Genomic DNA, 24,374 nt, shown 5'->3' on the forward strand with positions numbered 1-24,374 from the left:
CATTTAGTCTACCATCTAACTCACACAATCCAATGGGGAAGGTCGATTTCAAATGCTTATTAGCATAAGATAATTTTCTATTGTTTCTTCTTTCTGTCTGTGTCTCTCTCAACACTGAAACCCGACTGACTTCCATGCATTGGAGTCTGTGCATGAACTCTACTTTTCATACCCCAGTTCTTTCACTAAATTCAATCCCAAAAGAAAAGACCAGGGCAGTGACAGAAACAAGATAAAGCATGACGCTGACCACTCTGTGGACAACCCAAGGTGCTGCTTGTTTCCCGTTTAAGAGATGAAAACTTATCTGACTCTTCACTTTTTTTTTTTTTTTTTTTGTATTTTTCTGAAGCTGGAAACGGGGAGAGACAGTCAGACAGACTCCTGCATGCGCCCGACCGGATCCCGGCACGCCCATCAGGGGGCGACGCTCTGCCCACCAGGGGGCGATGCTCTGCCCCTCGGGGACGTCACTCTGCCGCGACCAGAGCCACTCTAGCGCCTGGGGCAGAGGCCACGGAGCCATCCCCAGCGCCCGGGCCATCTTTGCTCCAATTTAGCCTTGGCTGCGGGAGGTGAAGAGAGAGACAGAGAGGAAGGAGAGGGGGAGGGGTGGAGAAGCAGATGGGCGCTTCTCCTGTGTGCCCTGGCCGGGAATCGAACCCAGGACTTCTGCACGCCAGGCCGACGCTCTACCACTAAGCTAACCGGCCAGGGCCTGACTCTTCATTTTTATCTTAACTAACCAGTGAGTAGAAATTACGTGCATGTAGGACATAACAGAAATGAACAATAAGTGAGCTTTCTTCACTTGATCCAGAGAACTCAAGAAGGCAGAACCAAACATGCAAAGAACAAACACCAAATTATTTCCCTTTGAAATGTAAATAGGGAGCATGTATGGCCTGGTAGAGGCGCTGGTGCTAGATGCCTGGTGCCAGGATCCAGCCCCTCCCTGCACAGGGCCTTGGAGTTTGCAGGAGGAAGGAGAAGGAAGAAGAGAGGTCCTTATGCCTCTTCCAAACTTGCCGTGATCAGATCAGGGAGCAGCTTGGATTTCTCAAAGACAGCTTCAATGATATTTTCTGTTGCTAAAGCTCATCTGTAGTGGAATCTTGCTGCCTCTCCTTCAAGAGCTCAGAGTGGGGTGGGGAGGTCCAGATCCTTCCCTGTGGATCAGGTCTCATTGTAGGTGTGGCTGGTATCCAGAGCCTTGCAGGAATGATGACGGGTGGCTTCTGAAGTCTTGGAGCTTCACCCTGGGGCCACGGAAAACTGAGAGGTCTCCATAGGGACCATGTTGTGAGAGGCCCCAGCCACAAGAGAGGCCATGAACAGGCTCTCTGGGGGATCATCTCAGGGGTTCCCAGACTCTGAGTCATGTGAGAGAGGTTTCTGGATGATTCTGGCCCCAGCCATTTGGGTCTGCCCAGTGGAGGCCTGGACATCATGGAGAAGTGGCCACTTCCTCCGTGACAGCTGCAGCATGGCCTGCTACACACAGTCTGTGAGTGTGACCTGTCACCTCACCCCGCGGGGCTGGGGCAACTTGTTAGGTTGCAGTAATAACTGGAACAAGATCGAATACCTTCCCTGCAGTGCACACCGTTGGGTGAAATGACAAGCACATCTTGAGAAACACACCTTGAGTTATTAGTCATCTGGAAATTTCCTGGTTACAGAGTCGGGGTGGAAAATCACCCCATGTGCAACAATTCAGTGGCCAGAAGAAAGCTCATGGGCAGGAAGGCCTTAACTCTAAGAGGCCCATGATGACCACGGGGACCTGCGCCCCAAGGCTCAGAGTAGTGCGCCCGTGTACTGAGCCCAGAGTAGTCTTTGGGGATGGCAGGGACAGAATGACAGGCCTGAGGGGCACAGAGTGTGAGGCATTTGAAACCAAGAGTTTACACACTTGTTCTCATACCCACAGAGATTCAACACCTCTTCTTGCCTATCTTGTTCCATCCAACACCCTCCTTGGCAGGTTGGAGGCTCCTGCCTCCTGAGGAAAGGGGTCAGTGTGGGGTCATAGTGTGAGGTTCCCCTGTGGGCACTTCCCCCGGAGGTGGTGGGAGCTCCTGCTGAGCAGTGACAATCAGAAGGGCCAGCCCGGAGGGCTCAGAAGAAGCCTGTGGGAAGCAACCGGGTAGCCTCACGCCTGTCACAGGACAGAGGACCAGGGACATCTGTGCAGACCTCCTCTCCCGCACACGCACACACATGCTGCCGCTGCTGGTCTGGCCTCTCTCCAGCCTGGTCCAGCTCTGAAACCCGCTAGAACCCACAGGGTAGTTTAGCCGGCTTGGGGCTTCTGGATGCTGCCCTGGCTTTGATGAGAGTAGTGATAATCCCAAAGCCAACATTTTGTCCATTTTTTATTTCTAATTTTGTTTTGTTTTCTTCAGGATGGATTTAAATCACTGGGAGGCGCCTCTTCCTATGGAGACACTGCAGGTTGTGGGGTGTGAGTTCTCAGGAGCAGGGATCCATAATGCAGAAGGTTGTTTTGTTTTGGTCTTGGTTTTTCAAGTTAGGAATTAGGCTGTATTTGATATTTCTCGTCTCCCTTAACAGATGCCACGTTTACATGGCTGATCAGCCCAAACAGGTCTTGAGTGACAGCTTCCACCCTTGTCTTTCTCTGTCCCCCTCTCCTCTAGCCCTAGGGTCCTCACGAGTCATGTGACCCCTTCCACGTTTTCTATATGCAAGTGCAGCTAATGCAATAATATTTCTTCTATTTAACCCCTTTCCTCCACAAAGAGTAGCATCCCCTGCCTTTGCTTGCAAGGGAGTAAGTGTTCAACATATATTTCAGACTACTGTTCAAATAACATCACTTTGAACGGTATTATAATTGGGGTAATTATTGTGTCGATTCAGCTAGGCTATGGTGACCAGCTGTTTGTTCAAACACCAGTCTAGGTCATCACTGTGAAGGTATTTCAAGATGTGATCAACATTTAAATTAGTAGATGTGAAGGAAAGCAGATTGTCTTCTACAACGTGGTGGCCTCCTCAATTAGCTGAAGGACCCCAGAAATGGAGACTGAGGTTTCTCAAAGAAGGGATTCTGCAACACATCTGTCCCCCAGAAGTCTTGCTGGACCTTCCAGTTGGCAGGCCTGCCCCGAGGATTTCAGGTTCAAGACTTCAACAACAGCTCTTCCCTGAACTTCTGGCCTAGAGGCTGACCTGCAGATTTGGACTTGCTGGTTCCACAATGACCTGATCCGGTTCCTTAAAGTCCATCTCCCTCTATAGGCATCCTAGTGGTCCAGTTTCTCTAGAGAGCCCTGACTGTTGCCATGGTTGTGTCTTTACTCTTAGGAGATGCCTGCTGAAGGACTTCCGGGTACACTGCTGTCTGTAAGTAGCTTCCAACTGGTTTAGAGAGAGAGAGGAAACATGACAAAATGTCACCGTTGAAGCCAGGTGGCATGTACCCTGTGCTCATTGCCCCAGTCTTTCAGGTTCTCAGTATGTGTAAGCATTTTCCTAACAAGAGCTTGGGGACATCACTTCCCACCTGTATTTCCACAGAGGGCCTTGCGCAGGTGGGGCGGGGCCGCAGATTCACACACCTGCGCCACAGCAGGGATGAGGGGCGTGAAAGTGGAAAGGGAAGTGGTGCTCTGGAAAAGCCCCAGGTCAGCCCCAGAAGACGGCCTGCTCCTCTCACCGCAGCTCTGACCCTGAGGAGAGGGTTGGGGAGCGCAGGTATGAACGAGGGTGGAGCCTGAAGACAGCCTCCAGCGTGCACATGTGGGTGTGAACGCAGCCCCAGAAGACGGCCTGCTCCTCTCACCGCAGCTCTGACCCTGAGGAGAGGGTTGGGGAGCGCAGGTATGAAAGAGGGTGGAGCCTGAAGACAGCCTCCAGAGTGCACGTGGGGGTGTGAACGCAGCCCCAGTGCATCCAACGGCCCGTACATCTCCGCTGCTGTCTCCCGGAAACACAGAGGCGTGGGACATCTGCCCCCCTCTGCGGACGGTCTTTAATGGAGCAGGCGAGCTGACACGGGTCATGCTGCATCGCGTGGTCTGGAGCAGGACAGCCATTCTGGGCCTCAATGTCCTCATCGGCACAGGGGTAATGTCTTCGCCCATCCTGGGGTTCTTGTAAATTCCATTGTGAAGTTTTCTTCTCAGAAGGAAACCTGGTCTGAGCACTCAAGAAACATTATATATATATTTTTTGCATAAAAATATTTATGTCTGGAGAATTGTTATTCTTAAGCACAATAAAGATTGAGATTGTAATTTGTCCAAATGGGAATAAACCGTACATAGAATCGGGTGCCTCTTTATAAAAGGAACGCTCCTGAGCTGCAGAGAAAGGCCTGCCTTGGGCCTGATGCTGCCCCTCGTCTCCCACACGCTGCCGCCTGGTCCCAGTGGCTCCATGCCACATACACACTTGGTCAGTAGCTAATATTTTACCTTAAAATTAGTCTTTCTGCTTAAATTCGGAAATAAAATGTCCCGTAGCTTCTGAGACCATAAGTGGATGCATTTTCTATAATACAACAAGGACACAGATTTGAGTTTACAAGGCTACTCACACGTCACCTGCATGACAGCGCAGCGTGTGGAAGCTTCCTCCTTTGGAAGCCACATTTTGAATCTCTTTAAGAAGTCTCACTTTATAGGCCCTGGCCAATGGGCTCAGTGGTAGAGCATCAGCCAGGTGTGTGGAAGTTCTGGGTTTGATTCCTGGTCAGGGCACACAGGAGAAGCAAACATCTGCTTCTCTATCCCTCCCCCTCCGTTTTCTCTCTCTATCTCTCTCCCTTCCCTTCCTTCAGCCATGGCTTGATTGATTCAAGTGTGGTGGCCTGGGAGCTGAGGATGGCTCCATGGAGCCTCTGCCTCAGGTGTTGAAAATATCAATAGCTTGGTTACGAGCATGGCCCCAGGTGGGCAGAGCATTGGCTTCAGATGGGAGTAGCCAGGTGGATTCCTGTCAGGGTGCAGATGGGAGTCTGTCTCTCTATCTCCTCTCCTCTCACTAAAACCAACAATAATAATAATAAAATAAAATTAAGAAATCCTACTTTAATATAAGGAATATATCTATTTCAGCAAATCTCTCTCTCTCTCTCTCTCTCACACACACACACACACACACACACACACACACACACACACGTAGCTATGATTTTACTTTCCTTGTTATATCTCATCTTTACATAGGGTACACAGCCTCTGAGGGAGCAGGGTCTCACTGACTGGAGTGTCCAACTCCTGGTAAAATGGAGGCTCTCACTGCACATCCTGCATGGCTTCCAGAGGAGGAAGCTTCCACACACTGTGCTGTCATGCAGGTGACATGTGAGTAGCCCTGTGCCCCTGCTGGCAGGTTGAGGAGATACTTTGTGCCGCTGAACAATGCCATAGACACTGGCCCTCACTCCCTGCCCTCTCTCATGCACGGCCCTCCCCTCCCCCAGGCTGCGGTGTGCATCACCTGCTTCTTTGTCCAGCAAGCCACGCAGTGGCCACTGCCCCTTTCAGGCCACTCTGTGGCCGCTAACAAGTGCTGGGCATGTGTCGCACCGGATGCACCCTGCCGGCCGGGAGGGTGCTGACAGTGGCCCGTGGGGACGAGCTGAAAGCAAGGGGACAGTGGACCTCTCCAGGGCTGAGTGATGGCTGGGCTGCCTGGGCAAACACAAATCTCGTCCGGAGTCTCTGTACTCACTGGTCAAGGTTTTGGGATGCCACCCAATGTTTTTCTGAGCTGAGAATTTTGCTATGTTTTTAGGGTCTGGTTGAATTCATTATTTATCTCCTCGAAAGTGTGTGTGTGTGTGTGTGTGTGTGTGAGAGAGAGAGAGAGAGAAAGAGAGAGAGAGAGAGAGAGAGAGAGAGAGAGAGAGAGAGAGAAGCATCAGGCCTTGCTGAAGTGCTAGTGCAGTCATATTGGGGGATTTCTGAGTGGACGAGCCAGTCACCCTTTACTCTACGGGTCAGTGGGTCCTTCACGAGGTCTGAAGACCCTGCCGGTGAGAGCTGGGGTGGTGGCTCTGCACAGACGGCAGAGGCAGCCTCCCAGATTAGCGGGGCTGGTCACGTCACTTCTCCGTGCCTCAGTTTCCTTGTCTGTAGAGTGGGGAGATAAGGTGACTGGCTGACCCTAGGGTTGGTTGTCAATATTAAATGAAGAGACGTGTGCAGTGTGTGGGACAGAGATCACTTGGCTCATAGTCAAATGTTAATCAAGAATACTGGCTAATCTGGCGACCTACAGTTTCATACGACCCCCAATGTAAGCCTGAAGATTGGGGGTCCTAGCATGTCTTATGTGATCCCTCAAAACACCTTGGACTTTGCCTTTTGGAACTTTAAACTCCAGAAGATTCTAATTTGCTGTCCCCCGAATCCCTTTTTTATTTCCCGTAAGTGAAAAACCAAACATGGTAAGTCCGACCTCCACCCTAGCAAACCCTGTAAGAGGAACACCAATTTGAGTCATTTTTTTGTGGGGAAGTTAGCTTGAAGTAACTGTAAGAAGAGACAGATCTCCAAAAGAATGGACCCTTAGGCATGGGGTTGTTGACTCCCCATGACTTGTCCCTGTGTGTTGGGCCTTTTCTCCACCCTGGCCACGTGGCTGCCTTCAGGGGCACATGCGGAGCCCTTGGACCACCCCACCTCAAGCTCTTTGCAGACATCCCCTCTGAAGTAGTACCTTTCTACGCTGTTGTTCTGTCTCATCCCACCTGTGGTACTTCCTTCATTCCTCTTGTCACCACCTGGAACTGTACACCTGGTTATCTGTGGCTAACAGAAGCCCCCCCCCCCAAACCAGATATGTTGTCCCCCTTCAGACCTAGCCCCTAAAGCCAGATAGAACCCTATAAGCAGGTTTCAGGTGAACAAATGGCTCATGCGGCTACCAGCACATATTGTAGTCAGTCCCACCGATTTAATTAACGTTTCTGACACACAAAGGAAAACAGGACATTTCAGACTTCACCGTTCACACTCTTCCTGATATCTGTTCAAAAGTAACAAATCCCCAGGCACAGCAGACTTGACCTTGGAGGAAGTCCCAGGACCCCATAAGAACAGCTCTCCTGGGAGTCATGATCTGCAGGTTTTCACCCCAGGTGGTCCCTGCCCACCCGGTAAAGCACCTGGACCTACCATCACAGCCATCCCTTTGCAATAAGGCAAAATTGGGACAAGATGGTTCCATTTTAAAATCTCATCATGTACAAAGAAGTCATGGGTTTCACATAACATAAATCATTTGTACCTGCTAGTATTTAAGGATATTTGCACATCATAGTGATTCTGTACAGATCTAGTCAAAATGCTGATGGAATGCAAATCTGTGCTCCCCACTTACACTTCCAGGGATTCCCCTTCTCCTCCTGACTGCCCCTTCCGCAACAGATCTGACCACATGTCCCCTCTCCTTTCTTCAGTCTTCACCCTGTCCAGCGCCCCTCCCCCATAGTACTGTCCCTCATCTTCAAAGATTTATCTCTTGGCTCACTGTCAATCATTCCAATGCAGCTATTATTATATTTGCCAATTTCAATGACCAAATAGAAGACCCTTTAAATTCACTGGCTTCCCCTCATTTGTCATATGTTTTTGGAAAGAGTCACAAACTGCATATATTCAATTTTTCCAGGACTGGCATTCTGGCTGGTTCTGACTAGAGTGGCCCCAGTCCATGCTGGTTGGATGATGCCCGTGCTGTACTGATTGTTAGAGGCTGTGAAATTCACCAGTGAACGCTCCACCATCTGTGCACCTTCACCCGTGCAGCTGCTGGTGGCCGAGAAGACACCCTCCAGGAGGCTGACCTCACTTTAATTTCATAGCTCAGATGGGCCTGTCATGTTTCCAGCTGTCATGTTACCTTTCCCTTCTCTTAACTTATTTTCTTCTCTAACATTTATCATCACACAACCTTCTGTGTGAAAACACCTTTCTTTCTTTATTGTTCGTCCGTTTTCTTTCTTTCTTTTTTCCTTAGGTGAGAAGCAAGGAGGCAGAGAGACAGACTCCTGCATATACCTGGACCAGGATTCACCAGGCAAGCCTCCTTTGGGGTGATGCTCTGCCCATCCTGGCCTGTTGTTCTGTTGCCCAGCAACCAAGCTATTTTAGTGCCTGAGGTGGAGGCCATGGAGCCATCCTCAGTGCCTGGAGCCAACTTGCTCCAATTGAGCCGAGAAAGATAGAGAGAGACAGAGATTGAAGAGAGAGAGAGAGAGAGAGAGAGAGAGAGAAGAGAAGAGAAGAGAAGAGAAGAGAAGAGAAGAGAAGAGAAGAGAAGAGAAGAGAAGAGGAGAGGAGAGGGAGAGGGAGAGGGGTGGAGAAGTGGATGGTCGCTTTTCCTGTGTGCCCTGACTGGAAATTGAACCTGAGACCTCCACACGCTGGGCTAATGCTTGACCACTGAGCCAAGCGGCCAGGGCCCATCTCTTTTCACTAGAATGTGCACTGACTGTACAGGCACAGGGGTTTTCATCTATTTTTTGTACTGTTAGAACACTGCCTGGATTTTTTTTTTTTTTTTGTGAATGATCCAGGTGAATAGATATAATATGTGATTCAAAGCTATAAAACCTATTTGAAGGACTTCTTTAGATGTAACTCCTAGGTTCTGATTCACCTGACAATAATTCTAGTATTGTCATCACCTAGAGCATCAATTTTCAACTGCAGTGCCACAAGAATGTTTAAAACATGTGATACTTGACTACTTAGTAAAGGGTGCTGACCTCTTTTCCCTGAGACTGTCAGATAAAAAATATGACAACAGCCAACACAACAATAGCCATCTGGTGTGAATGAATCAAAAATATATATTTTGAGTGTAACAGAATTTTAGTAATATTGTATGTGTGCCATGAGATAAAAAAGGTTGAAAATTGCTGGTTTAGGTATTCTGCTATTTGATTCCCCTTTTTTTCTTTGAGTTAAGAATTGGGTTTAAGAGATAATTTAAATATGTCCAGATTGTAAGGGTTGCTTTTATTTACAGCTATTTTGTTTGTTTTGGTTATTAATTGCTTGTTATTTTAAACTCTGATATGAGGATGATACTTGTTCTGTGTTTACTTTCTAAAGCATATTGAGGTTTTCTGTATGCCTTATTATTAAATTGCCAATTTTTATGTATCATTGGCACATGAAGAAAGTGATTAGTTATGCTATTTTGGTCTTCTGTACCTTATTTTTATCCAGTTACTCTATTCTGAACTGAAAGTGGTAAAGATTTCTTCCTAGGAATATGTCTTCTGTGTAGCTTTCTTATATGTGGTATTTCACCTGTTGTGAGTGTGGAAGCTATCTCATTTGGTGGATGGCTATTCACAGGTGTTGTGAACACGAACAAATGTATGGGGGGGGGGTCCTTGGGTTATGACAGTCTTGACATATGATGTTTTGAGTTTACGATGCTTACTCCCATAAAAACTTAAAGGAATTAAGACTTGAGTGTTTCGGCTTACGCCGTTAGTGTCGTACTTACAGACTATGTGGCGAACTAGTTCCAGACTAGCCTGGAACAATTCTTTAAGAAGGCAGAGAGACCTGCAACAGATCCTGTACCCTCTACATCAGCTGCTTCTTGAGATGAAACACCTGTAGTACAGGTAGAATCATCTCCAGCGTCTCCTGCATGTTCCTTAGGCAATCCTGATTCACCTGACCCAGTATCTCCAGAACCTTCTGCAGGTTCTCCTGCCTCTCCAGCTTCCTCCTCCCAATAGGTCTCTCTCTCCCACCCTGCAATGCCCCTTCCAGTGTGCAAGCCTATCACAGGAATAAAGGTAAGGGGATTTTTATACTCATTTTTCCTGTTATTATAGTATCATGTACAGTACAGTTATTTATGTCCTTTTTCTTTTTTGTGGCTTAGTTGTATTTTTATGTTCTAGATTATGATTTTACAACTGTGTTAGGATAGGTAAGTGACTTAGCCTAGGGTGTGTTTCCACTTACCAAAACTCGGGTTATGTCACTGTCGTAGGAATGGAACTGTGTCGTAACCCGAGGACCCTCTGCACCTCCATTATGGACTCTGCCTTTGTCCGTGTGGTCGTTTCCGTGAACCCACACCTCGTTAGATGTGGTTCCATTTCCTTTCTCCTTTCCATTTGCTGCTACACTTCCGCTCACTTTTCTGCCTTCACACACTCTGACCCCCTTTAGGCATGTTTCCAGTATACAACATACTGTTTGATTTTGCTGTGTGATCCAACATTTAAGTCCCTTTCCCTTTCTATATTGATGTAATGCATTTACGTTCATTTATTTTATAGTGTTACTTCTGTGTTGTCAGACATTCTGTTTTTAGTAGCTTTTAAATTTTTGTTTAGTTTGACGTGTGTGTTGTCTTTGATAATTTGTTAAAGTGGTAAACTTTTCATTGTCATTAAATAGAATGTACTGAATCTTCTATTTCTTTGAACAACATCCATTGACTCCGTACGGTAAACAATGACCAATGTAGTGCATTGTCTTCCCTTTCTCTCCCTGCTGACAAGCTATTTTAATCTTATTTAATTACTTTTCTTAATGTGTCTTTTTGTATTTTTTTTTTTTTTTGTATTTTTCCAAAGCTGGAAACGGGGAGAGATAGTCAGACAGACTCCCGCATGCGCCCGACCGGGATCCACCCGGCACACCCACCAGGGGGCGACGCTCTGCCCCTCCGGGGCGTCGCTCTGTTGCGACCAGAGCCACTCTAGCGCCTGGGGCAGAGGCCAAGGAGCCATCCCCAGTGCCCGGGCCATCTTTGCTCCAATGGAGCCTCCGCTGCGGGAGGGGAAGAGAGAGACAGAGAGGAAGGAGAGGGGAAGGGTAGAGAAGCAGATGGGCGCTTCTCCTGTTTGCCCTGGCCGGGAATTGAACCCGGGGCTTCTGCACGCCAGGCTGATGCTCTACCACTGAGCCAACCGGGCAGGGCCTCCTTTTGTATTTTTTTAAAAGAAATGTTTCTCTCTTTTAATTTGTCAGTGTACTTGATCTCCGGGACTCTCTGGTACTCGGATGGGGAAGGGGACACTATCATGCTTACACGATCTATCGTTTTACATCCATCCTCATCCCTCCTTCATGCTCACATACACCCTCGCTACACCATCTCACTCCTTCTGCACTGCTACGTACTCACAACCCTAGGCTCGTCTCCATCCTAATCCAATGGCCAAACAGGCCATGCTCAGGGGCCGGTCCTCCGCCGACTTCTCACTTACCTGTTCACCCTCTCAACTGTCTCCTGCAGCTGTTTTTCAATCACTGTTTATTTAAAATGGTTTTCCCTCTTGTGTCTTAAACATTAGTCTGGCTGGGTTCAAATGTATTTAGTTGCTTTCTCTGTTTGGGGAACTTTAGGCTACTTCTATCTCTTGGTTTGACAGGTGTCATGGACATGTTGGTGGCAGCCTGGGGCTCTCTGACTCAAAAATGTGATCATTTTGCAGAATATGTCTCACTGTTGAATATTCTTTGTCAGTTTTTTCCTAGGAAAATTTTCCCTAAGAAACAGTATGTTCTTTTAATAAGAAGGTGTATGCCTTCTTTGATTTCAGGAAAGTTTTCTAGTGTTACATTAAAAAACACAACAACCTTGTTCTGTGTTCTTATTTAAGTTCTCTGCTCCAGTGACACTTATGCATGTGTTGGATCTCTATTTCTAGTCTTGCTCCCAAATCCCTTAACTCTACATTTGTTTCTATTTTATTTTATTATTAGTGGTATTATGTGAGAGGAGGGAGTTAGTGAGGCAGACTCCCACATGTGCCCCAACTGGGATCCACCTGGCAACCCTGTCTGGGGCCGATGCTGGAATACAGAGCTATTTTTAGCACACAAGGCTGATATGCTCAGACCAATCAAGCTATCCTCAGAGCCCAGGGCCATGCTCAAACCAATTGAGCCACTGGCTGCAGGAAAGGAAGAGGGAAAGAAGGAGGAGAGGGAAGGGAAGAGAAGCAGATGGTCACTTCTCCTGTGTGCCCTGACTGGAGATCGAACCTGGGAGGTCCATACAGCTGGCCAACGCTCGATCCACTGAGCCACCGGCCAGAACCCATTTGTTTCTATTTTAGTGTCCTCAGTCCTGTTTTCATGCCCCCTTTATAAAGTGTTTATATTTCCTGTGTTGCTTCCAGAGTGGGCTTTGTTTCTGGAAGAGTGCTCCTTTCCTGAGCTCTGCTGGCTCGTAGTCCGTCCCTTTCTGTCATCTTTCTGTGCCATATCTGGGAATCTTGTGTCTCTGCTGTCACACATGCCAGGGGTGAGCCATTTCTTCATGATTTGGTTGATTCCACAGCAATAGGTTTATTCACAATTTATCTGATTCGTAACAATATTTTTCAGGAGGATGTTCTCTGTCTGAAATTTGATTTTCCTGTCACCTCATGCAGTTTATTTGATTAGATTCTGTACCAACTCATTGGACTTTTGGTTGTTGAAGAGGTGAGTTCTTTCTGGGCAAGTCATTGAAAATTAGTTGCTGGAGGAAGAAACATGGATCAGTCCAAGTTAGCAAGACTTTCTTTTATGACAGTGTGTGTGTGTGTGTGTGTGTGTGTGTGTGTGTGTGTGTATGTGATAGAGTTACTTTAGCTTTTGTTTCTCGTCACCAGCAGAGGTTCTAGCTCACAGCTTGGACTTTCCACTCTGTTCATCCTCACCCACAAGCTGCTCCCAGCAAACATGGCTTGCATCTCTGCCTTCCCAGCTCTTAAGTACTTGCACAAAGCATGTTATAGCAAAGCACTCCTACCTTTCTGTAGCCATCGTTGCAAACCAGGGGTTGGAGGGTGGCGTTCCAGGTGGCAGCGCTCACTTTGAGAAGCTTTTTCCCTTAGTTTTCCGATGTCTTCCCTCCCATGTCCTCCACCTCTCTGACCTCTGGTCTGGGCCGCCGTCCCTCTTACATCATAGTTTGGAGAGTTGAATATCTCTAGGTTTATCAGAGAGGCAGTTTCTGTTTTCAACATTCCTTGTTGCTGTCAGATGATCCCTCAGAAGGAAGTAGGGAAACAAAGATTTTTTTTTCTTTTTGCCATCCTGTTAAAACCAGACATTGTGAAGTCAGACTAAATTAAAAACAACTCGTTTTAATGTACTCACGTTCCTTGATTAGATTGCCATGTCTGTCCTAGTATTTCAAAAACAACTTGAAAATAGAGTTAGCTCTGGTCTTTGGTATGTTTGTATTAGAGCCGCTATTTCTGAGGAGGAGTGATATACAAATACATTGTGGACACGAAGTCTTCCTTTCAGACATCACTCCTTCATTGAAGTAGCCCCGACTGGGAAAACTACCGTAAATGCTGGGGTTATACACACCCCACCGGGCAATAGGACCAAGAAATGATAAACTTAGAAAGGTGAATAACACCAAAGAGAGTTATCTTGTAGACAACTTCCACTCATCATTAAAACAGAAGCATGCAAACAATGATAGGCAAATCTTTAGATACAGCTAAATAGCTGTTTCACATTTTTCGATATTTCAATTAACTAGAATTGCTGCACTCGGGTTTATTTTAAATTTTTCAAAGACGGCATCATGGTATGCTTGTCACACCAAACCTGGCACATAGTAGGTGCTCAGTAGACTGTTGTAACTTGACCTGTATCCACTGCTGTGGCATGTGTTAGCTTTGCAGCTCTCCCTCTGCTCCATCGCAGGACGGAGCGCTCTCCGGGGTGTGTGACCGCCAGGCGGGCCCTAAGGACACACAGCTACTGCCTTTGCTGCCTGTCTGTTAGTCGGGCCTGACTTCCTCCTCTGGCTTCCCTAATCGGATATGAAAGAGGGTTCCCCTGGCATCGATCTCCCCCTCCTCACTGTTGAGAGATAGCACAGGCCCTAAGTAACAGGGCTCGAGTGTTTCCAGTCACTCTCTTTGCCTTCTCGCATCACAGAACATGGAAGAAAGTCCCTTAAGAGAATTCATCTTCGTCATGGTCCCTGAGACTATTTTTCCCCAATCAGAATCAAAGCCGACCTCTATTAGCCTCATTCGCCTTATTTATTGACACCAATTGTGTCTCTAGCTGAGGACTAAGCATCCTTATCAAATATCAGACAATTTCCCCCCCCTAAAGCAAGGTTTCAATTTTAAAACAAAAAATAAATCATTTTCCCCCCTAAGATGCCAGTCATCAGGGTTTTACTTCTTTTAAAATAACTAAAATATTTTAGGCAGATCAGGACATCTGATGGAGCAACATTTTTAACCACGTTTCTCCCAATGCTGTCGGGACTCAGGGCCTTGGCATAAAAGGAACCCTGGCAGCCTGACCTGTGGTGGCGCAGTGGTAGAGGGTCGACCTGGAACGCTGAGGTTGCTGGTTTGAAACCCTTGGCTTGCCTGGTCAAGGCACATACAAGAAGCAACAAGTACGAGTTGATGCTTCTCGCTCCTCCCCCTCCTTCTGTCTCTCTATTCTCTCTCTAATATCAATAAATAAAATCTTAAAACAATAAAAATGAAAAGGAACCCCGGTAGCTGGAGACAAGTTGCTCCGGCTGGGCTGGCTGAAGGCTCTCAACTCTGCTCTGTGAACGTGTACGAGGTGTGAGGCCTTACTTTTGACTGAGTTTGATCATCATATTTTTTCCCTCCTATGTCCACTCATACCTGTGGGCTTTGATGAACAAATGCATCACTGTTTTGAGCCATTAAATCACCAAAGGAGATAGTGCACAGAAATATATAAATATTTGAGCATCTTTTTATTGCTGTGTGTATTCCTGAATCTATGTGTTTGATTATTCCTATGTTTATATTTGTTATTTATTTGTTGTTATTTAGTATTATGTATTTATTATGATGACATACATGTATTTGTTTTGGTGCACCCCGACGACCCTGGTGTTCATGCTTCCATGTTGGTGCATCCCTATGACCTTGAGCATGTGCCTTGCTTTGGTCAAGGGACGTTAGCAGCATGATAGAGAGGATGGTAAGAGCTTGCACAGTGGGCTGGACCTCTGGAAGGCTCTCTATTGGAGCCCTGAGTGTCAAGTAAAAAGATGCAGCTGTCCTGCACTGGAAGAACCACATGGCATTCAGAGAGAATGCCCAGCCAAGTACAGAGACAGCAGACCTGGTCACCCAACCCGGATAGCTGCGTCACAAGGAATAATCTATTACCATCATTTGAACACATTGACTTTTAGCTTTATTGTTTGCACAGCAATAGATAATTGAGACAGTACTAGTTATTAATATAATAACTCCATTAAAGTGAAAAAATGATAAAATTAGTTATCAAACTCTATAAAATAAGAAACAATTCAATGAATCATTGAGGAAGTTAGGAAATGTAGGAGGAGGAAAAATAATAAATCCCTAAGTAAGATCAGCTTACAGGAAGGCTTACCATTGCATCCTGAATGGTTTCAGGTGGTGCTAAGCTTCCCACCCCCAAACCAAATGAGGAGACATGACCAGTTACGAGGTCCACTGTGACTAAAAACTACACGAGTCCCTTGGACCACGAGCCTATGAGTAAACATCGAGTGTCAATGCCTGGCCTGAAGGCTTCACTCGGTGGTGGCTGAATTCAAATTCTCTTCTAGGTTCCATTTATTGTGAAATATAAAACACAATCAGAAAATTACCCAGAGTCAAGATAATTTATCACAAAGTAAGGACTTGCTTAACCAGCACCCAAGTCAAGAAGCAAAACATTACCACATCACCTCTTTGGGAAGGCTCCACCCCCTTTGTCCCTGCCCCCTAAAGGTAACAATTATCCCGACTTTGATGGAAACCACTTCCTTGCTTTTCTTTAGCAACTGAATACTGCGCTGTGGTTTTTGCTGGGTTCGATTTTATCAGAATGAAAGCATGCAGTTAGGTATTCTTTTGTCTCTGGTTTGCTATATCTAGCTGTCAATCATTCCTTGTCATTACTGTCTAGCACACACCTTATGAATGTGTCACTCTATTGATGTACATTTGGGTTATTTTCAGTTTAGGGCTATGACAAATATTGCTGCAATGAATATTATTGTAGATATCTCTTGAATCGCATGCCCGTGCAATTCTGCTGGGAACATACCTTGGGTGTAACTACTGGATCTTATGTTATTTGTGTTCTTCCTAGGGTATCTTCAATGACGTCTCAGTGTGTGAGAGCTGTGCCACTTCACATAACACCAAGGCGCTGGTGCTCTCCCACCATTCCAGTGTGGATAGGGCCATCACACGGCGACTTTTGTTTTCCCTGATTATTAATAAACTTAAGTGCCTATTCATAGATTTAATGGCCATTTGAAGACTCTTGCTCAATTTTTTTTTTTTAAGTGAGAGGAGAGGCGATAGACAGATTCCCGCATGTATCCCGACCATGATCCGCCCCGCCACGCTGTCTGGGGTTGATGCTCAAGTACTGAGCTATTTTTAGTACTTGAGGCTGATGCACTTGGACCAACCAAGCTATCCTCAGCACTTGGAGCCGATGCTTGAATCAACCGAGTCACTGGCTGTGAGAGAGAAAGAGGGAGAGAAGAGGGAGAGGGAGAAGAGAGAAGCAGATGGTCACTTCTCTTTTGTGCTCTGACTGGGGATCAAACCTGGGATGTCACATGCCAGGCCAATGCTCTACCCACTGAGCTACCGGCCAGGGCCCGTTTTTATTATTAGTTTGTAGAAACCCCTTACAGACATGGGCAAGGGCCCTCTGTGAGGTGAGTGTGCTGCAGGGTCTGCTCCCTCCCTCTGGCTCATCTCTTCCCTTCTTACTGGGGTCTCAAAACGATTTACCAAGTCTTTTCCTTAATGGATAGTGCTTCTTGCATCTTGCTTTATTATTCTTTCTCTATCCTATGTTCGAGAAGACATTCTTTATGCTTTTGACTAAAAACTTTATTGTCTTGCCTTCCACAATTAGACATGAAGATGTGTGTGCGTGTGTGTGCGTGTGCGTGTGTGTGTGTGTATGTGTGTGTGTGAGGAGCCGGCACTCTTGTTGCTCTCACGGGAGAACCTGGGCCTCCAGCTGACCCAGTGACATTAGTTGAGAAGACTTTCTCCCACACAGGCCAGCTTTCCCTTGGCTTTACACTTTGTCCTTACCTTGACTTGAATGACTACCCTCTGAGTCTAATAGACATGCTTCCCTGCCTTGCAGTCGCCCTCCCTGCCTCATGGTCACCCTTTCTGCCTTGCGGTCACCCTGTCTGATGTGGGGAAATGCCCTACGGAGGGGCAGGCTAGAAGCGAGCACCCTCTTGGGCTTGTGTCTTCACGCTAGTCTGGCTCCGTAATTCTCGACTTGACTTTGAGTTCTCTGATGCTCTTACACTAATGTTTTCACATTGTGATCTGCTTTTAGCTTGTCCTCAGCAGGAATTTTATTTTAAAAGACCTAACTAATCATTACAAGAAGTTTTGGTCATTTAGTTTTTTTTTTTAACATTTTTAAATTTCTTATTTATTTATTTATTCATTTTAGAGAGGAGGGGGGGGGGAGAGAGAGAGAGAGAGAGAAAGAGAGAGCAAGAAGGGGGAGGAGCAGGAAGCATCAACTCCCATATGTGCCTTGACCAGGCAAACCAGGGTTTTGAACCGGTAACCTCAGTGTTTCCAGGTTGACGCTTTATCCACTACGCCACCACAGGTCAGGCTGGTCATTTAGTTTTAAATGAGATTTGCAATACCTTTGGACGTGACAGGAGAGAGAGGGGGAAGATGAGGGTGTGGAGACTTCAGAATGCAGCACGAGTTCAGAGAGCACCTCAGCTTTGGGGGGCTGGTAAAAATGCCCCACGGGAGACTCTGGAGCAGAGAGGCCACACCCAGCAGAGAGAAGGCCTCGGGTCCGTGGAGGGGTCTCAGGAGATGGTAGGCACTCCAAAGCTTGTTTAAGCTTACATGACTCAGTCCTATGGAACATGCAGATGAATTCAAAATGACTCACAGGACAAAGAAGGTACATTTTCTTACAGATTGCAAACTTTGGGGTGTGGGGTGATTCTGGAGTCGATTAATGAATTCACCTGGTGACATGATAAAGAACACAGCTCTCTCCTCAGCACGCTGGCCTACCGGAGGCTGGCTTCCACTGGGGCCAGCAGGGCCCGAGCTCCGGACCCACGGCACAGTGGACGTGATGTGGGAGGCACTGCTCCTTCCCTGTCCTCCTTTAGGTGTCTCTGCTCAGCAGCAAAGAGACTTCCTCAGAAACTTCAGAAGCCCCTCCCTTCCGTCTCCTTCATCAGGATGGTCTGAAATGTTCATGCCTGATCCAACCACTGGGAAGGCTGGACTGTGACTCATCCTTTGGGAATGGGTCCTGCCCATCAGCATTTTCCAAAGAATTACTGTGTGCTTTTGAGAAGCTGGGGGTCGGGAAGGCACAATGAGGGTAGGTTTGAGTCACGCATGGTAGGAGAAGAGAAGAGAGATAGGTTCATGGATACAGAGGTCTGATAATATGGTCCAGGCCAGGGGCTCGGGCCATGAGTGTAAAGAAGAAAATGAGGCCTTCATGGGAGAGATGGAGAGAGGAAGGCAGCAGAGAGGAAAGGGGACTGAGGACAGCCACCAAGGAGGGGGTGAGGGTGTCATAGTTGTTCAACCTCTAGGGCAGGGGTTGGGAACCTTTCTGGGTGAGAGAGCCATGAACGCCACATATTTTAAAATGTAATTCCATGAGAACCATAGAAAGACCCATGTACGTTACGCATTATCCAATAAAAATTTGGTGTTGTCCCAGAGGACAGCTGTGATTGGCTCCAGCCACCCACAACCATGAACATGAACGGTAGGAAATGAATGGATTGTAATACATGAGAATGTTTTATATTTTTAACATTATTTTTTTTTTATTAAAGATTTGTCTGCGAGCCAGATGCAGCCATCAAAAGAGCCACATCTGGCTCGCGAGCCATAGGTTCCTGACCCCTGCTCTAGGGAAAAGTATTCTTAGTCTTACCTCCCCTACTTTCTCTACAGGCAACAGCTGGAATGTCCCACCAGGTCACTCTACAGGGCCTTGGGGTTGCATAGCCAACCCCTTGTCCAGGTAGTTCAGTTCTACGCCCAGCCTGCAGACCCTGTAGTCTGGGAGAGTGAGAGCATTGGTCATGTGGAATAAAGGCACAGGGCCCCCTGCAGGTGGCTCAGGGCCATCCATCCACATGGACATGAGCCCTGGAACACATCACGTTTGAGGGGACCCCTTGTCACCTTGACCTTTTTGGATGGAACCACCCCTCAGAGACAATGGCAATGCCAACAGCAGGGAGCCTTTCATGCCTGAGGTGAGGTTTTGGCCATTTCTGAGCACAGCTTTGGGGATGAGCTGAGCTTCTTCATGGTTTGCCGGCTTGTTCTGCGGTCCTCCCTGAGCTGATGGACTCTCCACTTGGACAGCTGCGGGTCAGGCAGGGCCTCTGGTTCAGAGGTGCCCCCCGCACAATAGGGTATAGCTGTGGCTTTGCTTTATTCAGACTTGTGGGCAGAACTTAAGGTCCTGGGTTTAGGAGGTTCTCTGAGACTCTAAATGACAGAACCAGCCAGAGTCACTACTACTTACACATCCCCCCACCTGGAGACCAGTCTGCTCTTGATTCTCTGCCATTCAGCTGAGCAAGCAACTCTGCCCAGCACTGGTGACCTGGAGCTTAACCGGTTACACTCGCCCCACGGGCTGCGTGACCACCCACCATCTCACCACAGGACTTCTGCAGGACTTGTATTTAAGGGTACAGATCAGGGCCCAGTAGATGTTTTTTTTTGAAAGAACCAGATAGTAAATGTTTTGGGCCTTGAAGGCCTTATGGTCTGCATTCCAATGACTCAACCCTGTTGCTGTGACATGTAAATGCCTACAGACCATGGTCAGCGAGCAAGTGTGGCCATATTGCCAGAAAACGTTGTTAAAAAGAACAGGCAGTGGCTGGACTCAGCCCACAGGCTACATACACTTCACCAACTCCCGCTCTAAATGGATCAGTAACATTATTCTCTATGGGAGAAAGAATTGTGCACAGTTGTGTTTAATTGTTCTTTCATTTTAACTCACTGACTTAAACACTTGTTCATGACATTTTTAATGGTCACTTTTAGTAGACATGGTGCGTTGCATTTTAATTTTTTTTAATTGATCAAGAAAGGGGCAAAGCAGTCTTCACTCTTTTTTTGTTCCCTATAAGGCATCTGGTTCTTTGAGTCTATTTTCTGCCTAAGGAACTCAACCAGAAATGTCTAGTGGAGCCACACATGTGGGTGAGTCAGATGCCAGCGGTCTTTCTGTTCCTGTTTGTGTGATCTCTGAAGACAGGGTGGACTTTCTTGTTCGTCACCCACTCTCTCCAAATTCACCTGGCCTCGCGTGTTCAGTGTCACCAGGGCCCAGAGCACCTACACAGTTCTTCAGTGCACTGAGGATGCCCAGGGTGCATGGACGGAACAGGACAGAGAGCCCAACGGCACCATCTCTGAGGGAGAAGTCTTCTCACACAGAGCACTGTATTGCTGAAGTGTCAATATGTAAATCAAACCCTGGTGCTTTTGCTCAACAGAAATCACCCTCTGCCCATCTGGGCCTCTGGTCATAAGCATGTGGGTGGCCCCACAGACATTGCAGTAAGCCTAGAGGACAAAGTTCAGAGGAAAACGCTTCGGGCTGGTGAAGAAAGGGAAGAGAAGGAAGACGCTTCCACTGAGAACGCCCTGCCTGCTCAGAACTGAGGAGTGAGCAGTGAGTTCAAATGGCAGAAAACATGCACTCCAGTCTCTGGCTGAGCCCAGTGACCTTGGGCAGACCACTGAATTTTCTCTGCACCTCTCTTGTCTATAAAATGTGAATTGTATTGATTACAGAAGGTCTGCAATGCCCCTCCCTGCCCTGTGCCTTGGCCTTTTCCGGGGGGCAGCTCAGCCCCACCATTGAGAGGTAGCACCTCACTTCCTGTGCTGAGAACAGGGTTCCTTGTGACTTGACTTGCCTCTTGTCTTTGCTGGAGAGCAAGCCTGGGCCGGCCTGCTGGGAGAAGGTGCAGTGTATTGCAAAGAACCAAGGGGACCCGGCTGACAGCTTGCCGGTCCGCGGACACAGAGACCAGCGACCCACAGCTCTCCAGATGCGTGGCACGAGGAGAGAGCATAGCCCAAATACCACAACCGTCCGGCTGCTCCCAGCCCGAGTGGCCCAGGCTGAACCAGGAGCTGATAAGCACTTGCTGTGCGCAGCTAGAAGGGCTGGGGACAGCTTGCTGTGCCACAGTAGCTACATGTTGTTCTTGCTGAATCTCACAGAGCGAAGGAAGTCGAGTCTATGAGAGTGCTCTGTGTGTTGTAAATAGTAGGAAAGATAGGCTGATTCATCAACTTGATAAGTTTCAGTCCACACTGAGACCAAGCCGAAGGTGCCAATCAAGACAAGCAGCCCCTTCGTTCCCTCCACTTTCCACTGCAACACACGGAAGAGCCTGTTTTTGCCTCCCGAGTCTCCTGGTCATCCTTCAGTCTCCCCGAGCTCAAATGCTTCACTCCTGCACTCAGCTATTGTTTGCTGACCCCAGCGCTGTGCCAGGCGCTGTTCTAGGCACTGAGGATGCAGGGGTGGGGCAGGTAGGGGGCAAGTAAGTAAGGGAACGAAACAAAGAAAAGTTTCCAAAGCGAAGATGGTGCAGAAGATCGATAAAGGGAGAGGTGACAGTCACTGGGTGCTACTTTAACTTGAATGGCTTGGAAAGGAGGTGACAATGAGGTGAGAGCTAATAAAGGGAAGAAGCCCTGTGCATGGTGTTCACATAGGGCTATAGAGTGCACAGCACTTTCATAGTTCCTGTCCTCGGACTCAAACCTCTAAGCTGGTCACACCACAAGTCTGCAGTGACTGAGTCCCTGAGGTCCCGCTGTCGGTTGTGGGGCTGGGCTGGTGAAACAGGCAGTGCTGTATCCTCACCACTGACTTCCCTGCCAGGGGTAGTGCCTAGGCCTAATGTCACTGGATTGCACATTTGGAAATAAAGAGGCTTGTATTCATACATACATATACCATACACACACACACACACACAGAGATATATGTATATATCAGTATATTATATATATACACATATATACACACACAGAGATATATATAATCTATTGCTGTGCAAAAAATCACCCCAAAACATACTATTTAAAGCAAGAATAGTCATTTGTGATCTTTCACAGTTGCTGTGGGTCAGGAATTTCGGAGCACCTTGGCTGGCTGGCTCAGTCTTGTGAATTCACAGTTAGATGCTAGTCCGGGCTGCACTCATCTGCAGGCCCGACTGGGGATGGAAGACCCACTTCTGCAGTGGCTGGCAAGTTGGTGCCGGCCTGTGGCTGGATCCTTGTTTTTCATCCCCGTGGGCCTTTCCACAGAGCTGCCTGAGGAGTGTTCTCCTGTCGCAGTGGCTGGCTGTCCCCGCACGAGTGATTCGAGGGACTCAGGTCTTCACTGCCAAGGCTCATACACACTCAGCCACACTCCACCCGTCATGGCAGACACCCTTGCTTTAGTGAAGGCGGGCTGGGCGCCCGGAGGAGGGGGCCTACCAGAGCAGGCTCCGACTCCCCTAAAAAGCAAATGACTTTGATGACTGCTGGGGGGAAGCCACAGGAGTTACTTTTCTGTGCTGGGGATTAATCAGAGTCACCCACAGGGCTGGATTTGAGCTCTTGTGCCCCATGCTGGCTCCTCTCACTTGGGAGAGGCGTGCAATCTCAGGTCTTCACCAGGGAGATAGACTCTGCCTCCTGCCTTGTGGTGTGACGTGAGAACTGGGTCCAGGCCTGGTAAGTGCCCTTTTGTTCTCTCCTCTCAGCCAGCTCTGACCTGACAAGCAGCACGCACTGGAGCACAGTGGTTAACAAGGGTACTTGGATTACTACAGACATTTTAGTAACATTTACATCTTGTTTATATAAAGACTGAGCAAGGGGGCTTTTGCCCCTTGGCTTTGCTTTACATCTTCTGAGTTAAGTATGCATTGGAGAGAAGTTGGCGCAGGGCGCAGGGCTCCAGTGCAGAGCCAAGAAGACCTGGCATCCTATCACCTCCTCGTGCACAGTGTCCATCATTTCAACGTTATCGCCTAACCCAGAGCAAGCTTCTCTTCCCATCCTTTGTTTCTTGACCCACATGATCCATTCCCGAGCTGTGCACTGCTGAGCCACGCAGACAGGTGCACACATGACACCTCATGGCCTCTGGGCAGCCGTCTGAAAATGCACTCAGGACTCCCGTCCATGCAGAGACAGGGGCTGCAGATTCAGTGCAAGCTAGCTCTGATTCCTGCCAATATAGTTTTCGAATTTGTTTACAGGTTAGATGTCAGTTATGTAATTTGGTTTCCATTTTTCTTTTTATTTATTTATTTTTCTGAAAATCAGCTTTATGTTTCAGAATTTGGGACCACCAAATCACCTGGTATTCCGTGTGCTACAAATTGGTAGGTAGTTCAGGGTAACACATGAATTGATACCTCTTTGTATCAGGTGGCCATCGAATACATTTTTCTTTTTGTATTTTTCTGAAGTGAGAAGTGGGGAGGCAGAGAGAGAGACTCCTGCATGCACCCGACCAGGATCCACCCGGCAAGCCCACTAGGGGCGAGAATACATTTCTTTACAGCAATGTCAGTCACTGCTTTTCAGACACCTTAGTTTGGCCAGCGCGGGTGAGATGGGGGAAATGCATTCTCTTCTGCAGTCAACACCACCAGATGGGTCTGGTTCCATGAAACAGAGCCCTTGGGTGGACACCTAAACTGGAACAGAAGTCAGCCGCATGCGGTCATCCTCCTCCCCTCCAGCCCCAGCTGTTCTTGGTCTCACAGCCTCAGGAAGCTGCAACAGGGAACAGGTAAGATGTAACTGGTGCTCTGGTTTGCGCAGTAAATTGGTCATGGTGGATAAGGCTCCTGATAAGAATTTAGATTAAACATGGTAATGCCATTTTTATTACTCCTTAGCATTCATGCCAAATATGGGCATGGATCTAAGGATAAGCTGAGTGACCCAGTGGCCTTGTCTTTTTAATTGACTTAATAATGCAGTTGAACTCACTGTCAGAAACAGGTGCAATTATGTGAACGTTGTCCTGGAGTGACTCATGGCGCTCCTGGGTGGTGCCATGGGCTTGGGGTCTGCAGTGTAATCCCAGTGGGCAGATGTCCCCATCTTAGGAAATGGTGAGTGACATGCTCCCTCTCCTCTTCAAATACTAGTCATCTTGGAGGCCGCCCGTCACTAGAAGATTTTGTACATGGGCGTTCGAGGTTGTGCGGCAAGCAGAAGCTTGCTCTGTGTGGTGGCTGAAGGGGCAGTGTCGACACAGGAACGCATTCTCCCGGCTCTGGAGGCTGGAAGCTCAAGATGAAGGTGT

This window comes from Saccopteryx leptura, chromosome 2, assembly GCF_036850995.1.
Source record: "Saccopteryx leptura isolate mSacLep1 chromosome 2, mSacLep1_pri_phased_curated, whole genome shotgun sequence".
NCBI classification, from domain to species: domain Eukaryota; kingdom Metazoa; phylum Chordata; class Mammalia; order Chiroptera; family Emballonuridae; genus Saccopteryx; species Saccopteryx leptura.